At 45.1% G+C, this 14,046-nt stretch overlaps 1 protein-coding gene across 1 annotated transcript in view; it reads right to left on the reverse strand.

Annotated features, from left to right (window-relative positions):
* LOC138643215 (uncharacterized) overlaps positions 1-820 on the reverse strand; it is a 15,407-nt gene extending 14,587 nt beyond the window's left edge. Inside the window, exon 1 of the mRNA XM_069732067.1 lies at positions 686-820. The gene's annotated coding sequence lies outside the window, so the exon portion shown is untranslated. The remainder of the gene's footprint in view (positions 1-685) is intronic.
* Between the last annotated feature and the right edge of the window lie 13,226 nt (positions 821-14,046).

Raw genomic sequence — 14,046 nt, forward strand, 5'->3', positions numbered from 1 at the left:
ATATATACTCCTTCCTGTGACTGCCCTCTCCTCCCGGGTATATATATATATATATATATAGATACTCCTTCCTCCCGGGTATATATATATATATATATATATATACACATACTCCTTCCTGTGACTGCCCTCTCCTCCCGGGTATATATATATAGATACTCCTTCCTCCCGGGTATATATATATATATATATACTCCTTCCTGTGACTGCCCTCTCCTCCCGGGTATATATATATAGATACTCCTTCCTCCCGGGTATATATATATATATATATACTCCTTCCTGTGACTGCCCTCTCCTCCCGGGTATATATATATATATATATAGATACTCCTTCCTCCCGGGTATATATATATATATATATATATATATACACATACTCCTTCCTGTGACTGCCCTCTCCTCCCGGGTATATATATATATATATATATACTCCTTCCTGTGACTGCCCTCTCCTCCCGGGTATATATATATATATATATAGATACTCCTTCCTCCCGGGTATATATATATATATATACCCCCGGTGCACAGGTGCACACACTTCGCCTGCCCTCTCCTCCTCCATACAGGACACTCGGCCCCGCACCTCCAGTGCACACACCACATACAATATATATATATCGGTGTCTCCGGTGTCATTGCTACACGCCTGTTCACTACCGATAAAGTTTGATGAAATTACCGAATCCACGTCCAGCGCCCGGTAGTTTCCCTGCAGACACATCGCAGAGACCGCAGCGGCCATGTTCGTCCTCCCGGAAGTCAGCTGAAGCCGCCGGAAGTGGCCGGTGCGCCGTGCTGGGGCTCTCCCTTCCTGTGGTGGTAGAGGTAGGAGGACAATGCGGGGAGCTCGGAGCGGTCTAGACATGCGCAGACAGTTCCCTCACGTGTATGTGTCCGTTCACACCCTGCGGTAGCTCAGCGGCACGTTGTGCCTGCAGTATTGCATTATACTTATGGCAGAAGAGCCTGCACCATGTGTGGGGAGGAGAATGTCCGATTATTGCGGATACAATGTGACCCCTGACATAACACTGAGGCCGGGGTCACACTAGTGAGTTATACGGACGCATCGCACACGGACCAATGATTCTCTATGGGGCGGCTCCTATCTGCCGTATATTTCTCAGCTGTATTTTACGGGAGTAGAAAATCGCAGCATGCTGTCCGCGTATTCCGAGAAAAATCCGCCAATGAAAGTCAATGGGGGCGAGAAAAATACGGATCACACACGGACCAGCAGTGCGATGTGAGAAATACGCAGCGGTGTCAGAGAGAAAAGCCGGCAATTCAGTGCGGTGTACAGTAAAATCACACTGACAGCTTCCAGTAGAATAGGTGGAATAAATGTGTACACATAGAATAGGTATATATATATATAGTCAGTGAGACACATATATACGTATTATTACTTCATCCAGCGCTAGACAGCTTTATAGCCGGTAATTCAATTGCCGGCTTTTGCTTTCTCCTTCCTAAACCCGACATGATATGAGACATGATTACATACAGTAAACCATGTGTCTTCATCTCATATCCCCATTTTTTTGCAGATTCCACACTACTAATGTTAGCAGTGTGTATGTGCAAAATTTGGGCGCTCTAGCTATTAAATTAAAGGGTTAAATCACGGACAAAATCGGCGTGGGCTCCCGCGCAATTTTCTCCGCCAGAGTAGTAAAGCCAGTGACTGAGGGCAGATATTAACCCCTTCCCGACCCATGACGCCACGTAGGCGTCATGAAAGTTGGTGCCAATCCGACCCATGACGCCTATGTGGCGTCATGGAAAGATCGCGTCCCTGCAGATCGGGTGAAAGGGTTAACTCCCATTTCACCTTATCTGCAGGTACAGGGGGAGTGGTAGTTTAGCCCAGGGGGGGTGGCTTCACCCCAAACCCCCCACCCCCCGCGGCAACGATCGCTCTGATTGGCTGTTGAAAGTGAAACTGCCAATCAGAGCGATTTGTAATATTTCACCTATTATAACTGGTGAAATATTACAATCCAGCCATGGCCGATGCTGCAATATCATCGGCCATGGCTGGAAACACTAATGTGCCCCCACCCCACCGATCGCCCCCCCCTGCCCCCCGATCTGTCTGGTACACTGCCCCGCTCCCCTCCGTCCTGTGCTCCGCTCCCCCCCGTGCTCTTGTCCGCTCACCCCCATGCTCCAATCACCCCCCCTGCACTCCGATCCACCCCCCCATGCTCCGTTCCACACACCGTGCTCCGTTCCACCCCCCCATGCTCCGTTCCACCCCCCATGCTCCGTTCCATCCCCCCGTGCTCCGTTCCACCCCTCCCGCGTTCTGATCCACCCCCCCATGCTCCGATCCCCCCCCCCCCCGTGCTCCCCCCCCCCCACCCCATCATACTTACCGATCCTGCCGGGGTCCGTCCGTCTTCTCCCTGGGCGCCGCCATCCTCCAAAATGGCGGGCGCATGCGCAGTGCGCCCGCCGAATCTGCCAGCCGGCAGATTCGTTCAAAGTGCATTTTGATCACTGAGATATAATCTATCCCAGTGATCAAAATAAAAAAAATGATAAATGACCCCCCCCCCCTTTGTCACCCCCATAGGTAGGGACAATAAAAAAATAAAGAATTTTTTTTTTCCACTAATGTTAGAATAGGGGTAGGGGTAGGGTTAGGGCTAGGAGTAGGGCTAGGGCTAGGGTTAGGGTTAGGGTTAGAGCTAGGGTTAGGGTTAGGGTTAGAGCTAGGGTTAGGGCTAGGGTTAGGGTTAGAGCTAGGGTTAGGGCTAGGGGTAGGGTTAGGGGTAGGGTTAGGGTTAGGGTTAGAGCTAGGGTTAGGGCTAGGGTTAGGGCTAGGGTTAGGGTTTTGGTATGTGCACACGTATTCTGGTCCTCTGCGGATTTTTCCGCTGCGGATTTGATAAATCCGCAGTGCTAAACCGCTGCGGATTTATGGCGGATTTACCATGTTTTTTCTGCGCATTTCACTGCGGTTTTACAACTGCGGTTTTCTATTGGAGCAGTTGTAAAACCGCTGCGGAATCCGCACAAAGAAGTGACATGCTGCGGAATGTAAACCGCTGCGTTTCCGTGCAGTTTTTCTGCAGCATGTGTACAGCGATTTTTGTTTCCCATAGGTTTACATTGAACTGTAAACTCATGGGAAACTGCTGCGGATCCGCAGCGTTTTCTGCAGCGTGTGCACATACCTATAGAATTAGGCCATGTGCACACGGTGCGGATTTGGCTGCGGATCCGCAGCAGTGTTCCATCAGGTTTACAGTACCATGTAAACATATGGAAACCAAATCCGCTGTGCCCATGGTGCGGAAAATACCGTGCGGAATCCGCAGATGAAATCCGCACAAAAAACACTGGAAATCCGCGGAAAATCCGCAGGTAAAATGCAGTGCTTTTTACCTGCGGATTTTTCAAAAATGATGCTGAAAAATCTCACACGAATCCGCAACGTGGGCACATAGCCTTAGGGTTAGGGTTGGAATTAGGGTTGTGGTTAGGGTTAGGGGTGTGTTGGGGTTAGGGTTGTGGTTACGGGTGTGTTGGGGTAAGGGTTGTGATTAGGGTTACGGCTACAGTTGGGATTAGAGTTAGGGGTGTGGGGGGGTTAGTGTTGGAGTTAGAATTGAGGGGTTACCACTGTTTAGGCACATCAGGGGGTCTCCAAACGCAACATGGCGCCACCATTGATTCCAGCCAATCTTGTATTCAAAAGGTCAAATGGTGCTCCCTCACTTCCGAGCCCCGACGTGTGCCCAAACAGTGGTTTACCCCCACATATGGGGTACCAGCATACTCAGGATAAACTGCGAAACAATTACTGGGGTCCAATTTCTCCTGTTACCCTTGTGAAAATAAAAAATTGCTTGCTAAAACATAATTTTTGAGGAAAGAAAAATGATTTTTTATTTTCACGGCTCTGCGTTGTAAACGTCTGTGAAGCACTTGGGGGTTCAAAGTGCTCACCACATATCTAGATAAGTTCCTTGGGGGGTCTAGTTTCTAAAATGGGGTCACTTGTGGGGGGTTTCTACTGTTTAGGCACACCAGGGGCTCTGCAAACGCAACGTGACGCCCGCAGACCATTCCATCAAAGTCTGCATTTCAAAAGTCACTACTTCCCTTCTGAGCCCCGACGTGTGCCCAAACAGTGGTTTACTCCCACTCATGGGGTATCAGCGTACTCAGGAGAAACTGGACAACAACTTTTGGGGTCAAATTTCTCCTGTTACCCTTGGGAAAATAAAAAATTGCAGGCTAAAAGATCATTTTTGAGAAAATAATTTTTTTTTTTTCATGGCTCTGTGTTATAAACTTCTGTGAAGCACTTGGGGGTTCAAAGTCCTCACCACACATCTAGATTAGTTCCTTTGGGGGTCTAGTTTCCAAAATGGGGTCATTTGTGGGGGATCTCCAATGTTTAGGCATACAGGGGCTCTCCAAACGTGACATGGTGTCCGCTAATGATTGGAGCTAATTTTCCATTTAAAAAGCCAAATGGCGCGCCTTCCCTTCCGAGCCCAGCCGTGCGCCCAAACAGTGGTTTACCCCCACATATGGGGTATCAGCATACTCAGGACAAACTGGACAAGAACATTTGGGGTCCAATTTCTCCTATTACCCTTGGCAAAATAGGAAATTCCAGGCTAAAAAATCATTTTTGAGGAGAGAAAAATTATTTTTTATTTTCATGGCTCTGCGTTATAAACGTCTGTGAAGCACCTGGGGGTTTAATGTGCTCAATATGCATCTAGATAAGTTCCTTGGGGGGTCTAGTTTCCAAAATGGGGTCACTTGTGGGGGAGCTCCAATGTTTAGGCACACAGGGGCTCTCCAAACACGACATGGTGTCCGCTAACGATGGAGATAATTTTTCATTCAAAAAGTCAAATGGCGCTCCTTCCCTTCCGAGCCTTACCATGTGCCCAAACAGTGGTTTACCCCCACATGTGAGGTATTGTTGTACTCAGCAGAAATTGCCCAACAAATTTTAGGATCTATTTTATCCTGTTGCCCATGTGAAAATGAAAAAATTGAGGCTAAAAGAATTTTTTTGTGAAAAAAAAGTACTTTTTCATTTTTACGGATCAATTTGTGAAGCACCTGGGGGTTCAAAGTGCTCACTATGCATCTAGATAAGTTCCTTGGGGCGTCTAGTTTCCAAAATGGGGTCACTTGTGGGGGAGCTCCAATTTTTAGGCACACGGGGGCTCTCCAAACGTGACATGGTGTCCGCTAAAGAGTGCAGCCAATTTTTCATTCAAAAAGTCAAATGGCGCTCCTTCCCTTCCAAGCCCTGCCGTGCGCCCAAACAGTGGTTTACCCCCACATATGGGGTATCAGTGTACTCCGGACAAATTGGACAACAACTTTCATGGTTCAGTTTCTCCTTTTACCATTGGGAAAATAAAAAAATTGTTGCTAAAAGATAATTTTTGTGACTAAAAAGTTAAATGTTCATTTTTTCCTTCCATGTTGCTTCTGCTGCTGTGAAGCACCTGAAGGGTTAATAAACTTCTTGAATGTGGTTTTGAGCACCTTGAGGGGTGCAGTCTTTAGAATGGTGTCACTTTTGGGTATTTTCAGCCATATAGACCCCTCAAACTGACTTCAAATGTGAGGTGGTCCCTAAAATAAATGGTTTTGTAAATTTCGTTGTAAAAATGAGAAATCGCTGGTCAAATTTTAACCCTTATAACTTCCTAGCAAAAAAAAATTTTGTTTCCAAAATTGTGCTGATGTAAAGTAGACATGTGGGAAATGTTATTTATTAACTATTTTGTGTCACATACCTCTCTGGTTTAACAGAATAAAAATTCAAAATGTGAAAATTGCGAAATTTTCAAAATTTTCGCCAAATTTCCGTTTTTATCACAAATAAACGCAGAATTTATTGACCTAAATTTACCACTAACATGAAGCCCAATATGTCACGAAAAAACAATCTCAGAACCGCTAGGATCCGTTGAAGCGTTCCCGAGTTATTACCTCATAAAGGGACACTGGTCAGAATTGCAAAAAACGGCAAGGTCTTTAAGGTCAAAATAGGCTGGGTCATGAAGGGGTTAATAGCCTGGAGAGGGACCATGGTTATTGCCCCCCCCCCCCCCCGGCTAAAAATATCTGCCCCCAGCCACCCCAGAAAAGGCAGATCTGGAAGATGCGCCTATTCTGGCACTTGGCCTCTCTCTTCCCATTCCCGTGTAGCGGTGGGATATGGGGTAATGAAGGGTTAATGCCACCTTGCTATTATAAGGTGACATTAAGCCAAATTAATAATGGAGAGGCCTCAATTATGACACCTATCCATTATTAATCCAATACTAGTAAAGGGTTAAAAAAATACACATTAGGAAAAAAGTATTTAATTGAAATAAAGACACAGGGTGCTGTAATAGTTTATTATAGTCTCAATCCAATTGAAGACCCTTGTCACCTGAAACAAAGTTAAAATAAAAAAAATAACAATATTCCATACCTTCCGTCGTTCAGTCTTGTCCCACCCCTGCCTGTAAAATCTGGTGAATGAATGGGAAGCCGGGGAACGTAGCTACCTATACTTGCGGTGATGCGCCCTCTGCTGGCAGAACCTCATATGAACTCGAGCGTGGGAATTTTTCAGAATATTTTCTCACGCTTGAGTTCATATGAGGTTCTGCCAGCAGGGGGCGCATCACCGCAAGTATAGGTAGCTACGTTCACCTTCTTCCCATTCCACAGTTTTTACAGGCAGGGGGGCTGCATTAGCAGAGCTTCTGCTTGTAAAATTATTTAACCCCTTCTGATGGATTTACAGCGTGGGACATGACTGTAACAGCGGAAAGGTATGGGATATTGTTGTTTGTTTTATTTTAACTTTGTTTCAGGTGACAAGGGTCTTCAGGTGGATTGAGAGTATATTAAACTATTACAGCACCCTGTGTCTTTATTTCATTAAAATAATTTTTTTCTAATGTGTGTGTGTTTTATTAACGCTTTCCTAGTATTGGATTAATAATTCGGCTTAATGTCACCTTACAATAGCAAGGTGACATTAACCCTTCATTACCCCATATCCCACCGCTACACGGGAATGGGAAGAGAGTGGCCAAGTGCCAGAATAGGCGCATCTTCCAGATCTGCCTGTTCTGGGGTGGCTGGGGGCAGATATTTTTAGCCAGGGGGGGCAATAACCATGGACCCTCTCCAGGCTTTTAATATCTGCCCTCAGTCACTGGCTTTACTACTCTGGTGGAGAAAATTGCACAGGAGCCCACGCCAATTTTTTCCGCGATTTAACCCTTTATTTTAATAGCTAGAGACCCCAAATTTTGCACACAGACACTTCTAACATTAGTAATGTGGAATATGTAATAAAATAAGGGATATGAGATGGTTTATTGTATGTAACCATGTCTCATATTCTGTCTGGTTAGGGAAGGAGAAATGAAAAGCAGACAATTGAATTACCGGCTATTCTGCTATCTAGCGCTGTATGAAATATAAATATCTCCTATATAATTGTCTAAGGGTCACTTCCGTTTTTCTGTCCTTCTGTCTGGCTCGGATATTCATTGGTCGCGGCCTCTGTCTGTCATGGAAATGCAAGTCGCTGATTGGTCTCGCCAGCTGCCTGTTATGTCTGTCGCGACCAATCAGCGACGGCCACAGTCCGATTAGTCCCTCCCTACTCCCCCGCAGTCAGTGCCCGGCACCCGCTTCATTATCCCCTCCAGCCACCGCTCACACAGCGTTATGCCGCGGGTAACTCATTCCATTACCGCTGCTATTAACCCTGTGTGACCAAGTTTTTACTATTGATGCTGCCTATGCAGAATTAATGGTAAAAAGATCTAATGTTAAAAATAATTAAAAAGAAACAAAAAACCTGCTATTCTCACCTTCCGTAGTCCGACGATGCGCTCGTGCCTGCCGCCAGCTTCCGTTCCCACAGATGCATTTCGAAATTACCCGGAAGACTTAGCGGTTCCGCGAGACCGCTAAGTGATTTGGGTAATTTCGCAATGCATCCTGGGAACGGAAGATGGCGGCCGCCGCGCGCATCGCCAGAGGTTTGCTGGATCTACGCTGGATCCCGCCGGCGGGTGAGTATATAACTATTTTTTATTTTAATTTTTTTTTTTTTAACAGGGACATGGTGCCCACACTGCTGTATACTACGTGGGCTGTGTTAGATACCGCATGGCTGTTATATACTACCTGGCCAGTGTTCTATACTGCGTGGGCTGCGTTATATACTACATGGCTGCTATATACAACGTGGGCTGTGTTATATATTACGTGGCTGTGTTCTATACTGCGTGCTATATACTACGTGGCCACTGTTAGATACTACGTGGGCTGTGCTATATATTACGTGGCCAGTGTTACATACTACGTGGGCTGTGTTATATACTATGTGGCTGTGTTCTTTACTGCGTGCTATATACTATGTGGCCACTGTTACATACTACTTGGGCTGTGTTATATACTGCGTGGCTGCTTGTATTGCCAAGTTTTTAACACTAAGGTTCGGATACGGCTTTAAAGAAGGCTACTACTTGCGATATAACGCAATTTTATTTCAAAGTAAATAAAATTAAAGGAATAGTATGATTGAATAGTGTGATTGTGTACACATTTGTATATTTTAAGATACAAAGTACATATAAGGATTAAATACATATAATCATTAAGTACATATACTCACATCATCCGTCACCAAGGAGCTTTTAAACATCTGCCTGGAAAATAAAAGAAGCAACACCAAGACAGAGAACCCCTGGGAGATTACCTACACTGCACGGGCGTCCCCACTTATGCAGGTATGACAACACTGTACACGTGTAAGTACAGGTACACCAGCTTATGCTTCTGTCTTAGTCATGTTTCTCTGGCCTTACATAGTGATTTGCACTATGTTTAACTTTGGTTTCACCCTGCCCTTCAAGTGGCCGCTTTCAAGATAGGATGAGACCAAGATATCAGTCATACATCAGACAATGGGTCATAAACCCATAGATACATAATAGCCCACAAGGGTTAGATAAACCCACCACAGACAGAGGTTAAATAAACCTTACTGTTTTACAATAACAAACAGAAACAGAACTGTTTGTGAGGTACAAGGGCTTCAGACAATAAGTAAATAGTTCTCAAGATTGTGTTACAATGAGCATTGTCTGTAAATGTATGACAAGAAATGCTGCTCTGTAATGGTCTGTATGCGTTCAGTATATTTCAAAATGGACTCAAAATAGCCATTTTTATATTCACATTACACTGCTATATACTGTGTGGGCTGTGTTATATACTGCGTGGCCTATGTTCACGCATCGGGTATTCTACAATATGTATGTATATAGCAGCCACCTGGTATATACCACAGGCCACATAGTACTCCTATATACTACGTGGCCTGTGCTATATACTATGTGGCTGCTATATACATACATATTCTAGAATACCAGATGCGTTAGAATCGGGCCACCGTCTAGTATGTATATATATGCGTCTCACTGACATATACAGTTAGGTCCATATATATTTGGACAGAGACAACATTTTTCTAATTTTGGTTATAGACATTACCACAATGAATTTTAAACAAAACAATTCAGATGCAGTTGAAGTTCAGACTTTCAGCTTTCATTTGAGGGTATCCACATTAAAATTGGATGAAGAGTTTAGGAGTTTCAGCTCCTTAACATGTGCCACCCTGTTTTTAAAGGGACCAAAAGTAATTGGACAATTGACTCCAAGGCTATTTCATGGACATGTGTGGGCAATCCCTTCATTATGTCATTCTCAATTAAGCAGATAAAAGGCCTGGAGTTGATTTGAGGTGTGGTGCTGCATTTGGAAGGTTTTGCTGTGAAGTAAACATGCGGTCAAAGGAGCTCTCCATGCAGGTGAAACAAGCCATCCTTAAGCTGCGAAATCAGAAAAAAACTCATCCGAGAAATTGCTACAATATTAGGAGTGGCAAAATCTACAGTTTGGTCCATCCTGAGAAAGAAAGAAAGCACTGGTGAACTCATCAATGCAAAAAGACCTGGGCGCCCACGGAAGACAACAGTGGTGGATGATCGCAGAATAATCTCCATGGTGAAGAGAATCCCCTTCACAACAGCCGACCAAGTGACCAACACTCTCCAGGAGGTCGGCGTATCAATATCCAAATCTACCATAAACAGAAGACGGCATGAAAGTAACTACAGAGGGTTCACTGCACGGTGCAGCCACTCATAAGCATCAAGAAGAAAAAGGCTTAAAACATCTAAAAAAGCCGCACAGTTCTGGAAGAACATTCTATGGACAGATGGAACCAAGATCAACCTCTACCAGAATGATGGAAAGAGAAAAGTATGGTGAAGGCGTGGTACAGCTCATGATCCAAAGCATACCACATCATCTGTAACACCCGGCGGAGGCAGTGTGATGGCGCGGGCATGCATAAACCCGGCGGAGGCAGTGTGGTGGCGCGGGCATGCATAAACCCGGCGGAGGCAGTGTGGTGGCGCGGGCATGCATAAACCCGGCGGAGGCAGTGTGATGGCGCGGGCATGCATAAACCCGGCGGAGGCAGTGTGGTGGCGCGGGCATGCATAAACCCGGCGGAGGCAGTGTGGTGGCGCGGGCATGCATAAACCCGGCGGAGGCAGTGTGATGGCGCGGGCATGCATAAACCCGGCGGAGGCAGTGTGGTGGCGCGGGCATGCATAAACCCGGCGGAGGCAGTGTGATGGCGCGGGCATGCATAAACCCGGCGGAGGCAGTGTGGTGGCGCGGGCATGCATAAACCCGGCGGAGGCAGTGTGATGGCGCGGGCATGCATAAACCCGGCGGAGGCAGTGAGGTGGCGCGGGCATGCATGGCTGCCAGTGGCACTGGGTCACTAGTGTTTATTGATGATGTGACACAGGACAGAAGCAGCCGGATGAATTCTGAGGTCTTCAGAGCCGCCATACTGTGTGCTCAGATCCAGCCAAATGCAGCCAAACTGATTGTCGTCGTTTCATACTACAGATGGACAATGACCCAAAACATAAAGCCAAAGCAACCCAGGAGTTTCTTAAAGCAAAGAAGTGGAATATTCTTGAATGCCCAAGTCAGTCACCTGATCTCAACCCAACTGAGCAGCATTTCACTTGTTAAAGACTAAACTTCAGACAGAAAGGCCACAAACAAACAGCAACTGAAAACCACCGCAGTGAAGGCCGAGCATCAAAAAGGAGGAAACACAGCGTCTGGTGATGTCTATGAGTCCAAGACTTCAGGCAGTCATTGCCAACAAAGGGTTTTCAACCAAGTACTAAAAATGAACATTTTATTTAAAATTATTGAATCTGTCCAATTACTTTTGGTCCCTTTAAAAACAGGGTGGCACATGTTAAGGAGCTGAAACTTCTAAACCCTTCATCCAATTTTAATGTGGATACCCTCAAATGAAAGCTGAAAGTCTGAACTTCAACTGCATCTGAATTGTTTTGTTTAAAATTCATTGTGGTAATGTCTATAACCAAAATGAGAAAAATGTTGTCTCTGTCCAAATATATATGGACCTAACTGTAGATATATAGATAGATAGATAGACTGTATATATGTTTTCATGAATATTTGAGCCCATGGATCCATTCTATGCCCGTTTTGCAAGCTGGCGAGAAAATCTCGCTGTACGGATGCCATACGGATTACACTCGGAGGTTTACATGCGCAGAATACGCTGCCACGCCCTGCCTACGGATGACATACGGATCACTATTTTGGGAATATTTCTGCGTATTACGCATGTAAAATACGGACCGTACTTCCCTACGCTGAGTGTGACTCCGGCCTAATACAGAGAAGCCAGAAAATACCGCAGTGAGCCCAGGACAGCGCCCCACACAGGTGATGGGGGTAATCTGTAGTCTGGTGACGTCTGTCACTGTGGGGCCTGAGGAAACATCGCCTCTGACTCCTACATCCACACAGAGGGTCCATCGGCTGCTCGGTGACGTTTCGCTGTGTTCAGCAGCTTCATCAGGGGGTTACCGACACTGACAGGCGAATCCGCCATAGTCATCCGGGAGGCAGAGCCATATTCATTAGGGGCTGATTGCTGGAATCATCTGCTGTCATTGATCCCGTATCTTGTGCTTACATTAATGCTGTACAGAGAGGACCATCTGCGCGTCGGGGGATGGTAATACGGCCTCGTGCTGCCGGACCCCTGATGGAGCTGGCTCCTCACACAGGATAGCCTGGGTTTGCCTGTCCACACACCGTGTGTCACCTATATAGCAATAACTTATATATCACCTATATATCGATCACCTACATATCAATCACCTATATTTCACCTATGTATCACTTATGTATCAATCACCTGTTTATCACCTACAGTGGGGAAATAAGTATTTGATACACTGTCGAGTTTGCACATTTTCCCACCTACAAAGAATGGAGAGATCTGTAATTTTTATCGTAGGTGAACTTCACCTGTGAGACAGAATCTAACGATAAAACCCAATCACATTGTAGGATTGTTACATAACTAATTTGCATCTTATTGCAGGAAATAAGTATTTGATACAATAGAAAAACAGACCTTATTATTTGGTGCAGAAACCTTTGCAGTTACAGAGGTCGGACGTTTCCTGTGGTTCTTGACCAGTTTGCACACAGCAGGGATATTGGCCCCCTCCTCCATGCAGATCCTCTCCAGATCTTTCAGGTTTCCGGGCTGTCTCTTCGCAGCATTCAGTTTCAGCTCCATTCAAAGACCTTCTATTGGGTTCAGGTCTGGAGACTGGCTAGGCCACTCCAGGACCTTAAAATGCTTTTTACGGAGCCACTTCTTAGTTGCCCTGGCTGCGTGTCTCTGGTCATTGTCTTTCTAGAAGACCCCAAAACGAGCCATCTTCAATGCTCTCACTGAAGGAAGAGGTTGTTGGCCAAAATCTCGCGATATATGACCTAATCCATCCTCTCTTCAATACAATGTAGTCATTCTTTCCCCTTTGAAGACAAGCACCCCCAAAGTATGATGTTTCTCCCACCATGCTTCACGGTTGTAATGGAGTTCTTGGGGTTGTACTGATCCTTCCACCAAACATGGCGAGTGGCGTTTGATGGGGAATCCTGTGTGGAAACCTTTAGGAGAAACTCAAAATGTTTCAAATATTTGCCAATTTTGATCAAATCAGAGAGTCAATCGATCGGAGACAAGGGCACACAACTAGTGTCTGTTAGTGTACGGGCTTGTCTGATCTCAGATGCCCAGGTACAAGATTTTATTACAACTACTAAGAAAAGGAATCTGGCTTTACGTTACCTAAGGAAGAAGTTATCTTAATTGGGGAAAGTATTATAGTTGGGAATAACAAGGTCGTCAATTATGGAAACTGCCAATTTCCTTGAAAATACTCCTACCCAGCTTTTTATGCCTTCTGTAACAAAGTAAGCTGTTATGAATAACACTTATAAAGCTAATGCTAAAATACAATATTATCAAAGATATAGAAGTAGATTTAATTGTCTACATAATAAAGCAAAGTATAAATATTTACTATAATAAGTTCATAACTAAAAGTTGTATTTTGGTCTCCTCTGACCACATGACCCTTTCACATACCTTCTCTAGATCATCCAGATGGTCGTTGGAGAACTCGATCAGGGCCTGGACATGTGCTTTAATTTTATTCTAAAATTAGAATGAAATGAAAGAAACAAAATAATGAAGAAAATAAAATTATTGTAAGTAGTATAAAATCATGTAAGACCCCCGGCCCAGCTTTATTCATACTATATACAACCCCAACTGCATTCACACCATCCTATATACAATATTCTATACAATTTATACACTATAAACACATTACACTAAACCAGAATATTATACAAGACACCGCAATCAGAACAAATACCTACTGGTCCCACTGCCTTACCTTACAGTCACCCCATTACATCACCACATTTTCACAACAACAAACCTAAAGGCCCCTGAGGAAGCCCACGCGAAACGCGCGTCGGGGCTGTACCCTCAGGCTACCGCAGTGGAGACTATGGGTAAGAACTTTCTCT

The sequence above is a fragment of the Ranitomeya imitator genome, chromosome 6 (genome assembly GCF_032444005.1).
Source record: "Ranitomeya imitator isolate aRanImi1 chromosome 6, aRanImi1.pri, whole genome shotgun sequence".
In the NCBI taxonomy this organism is placed as follows: Eukaryota; Metazoa; Chordata; class Amphibia; order Anura; family Dendrobatidae; genus Ranitomeya; species Ranitomeya imitator.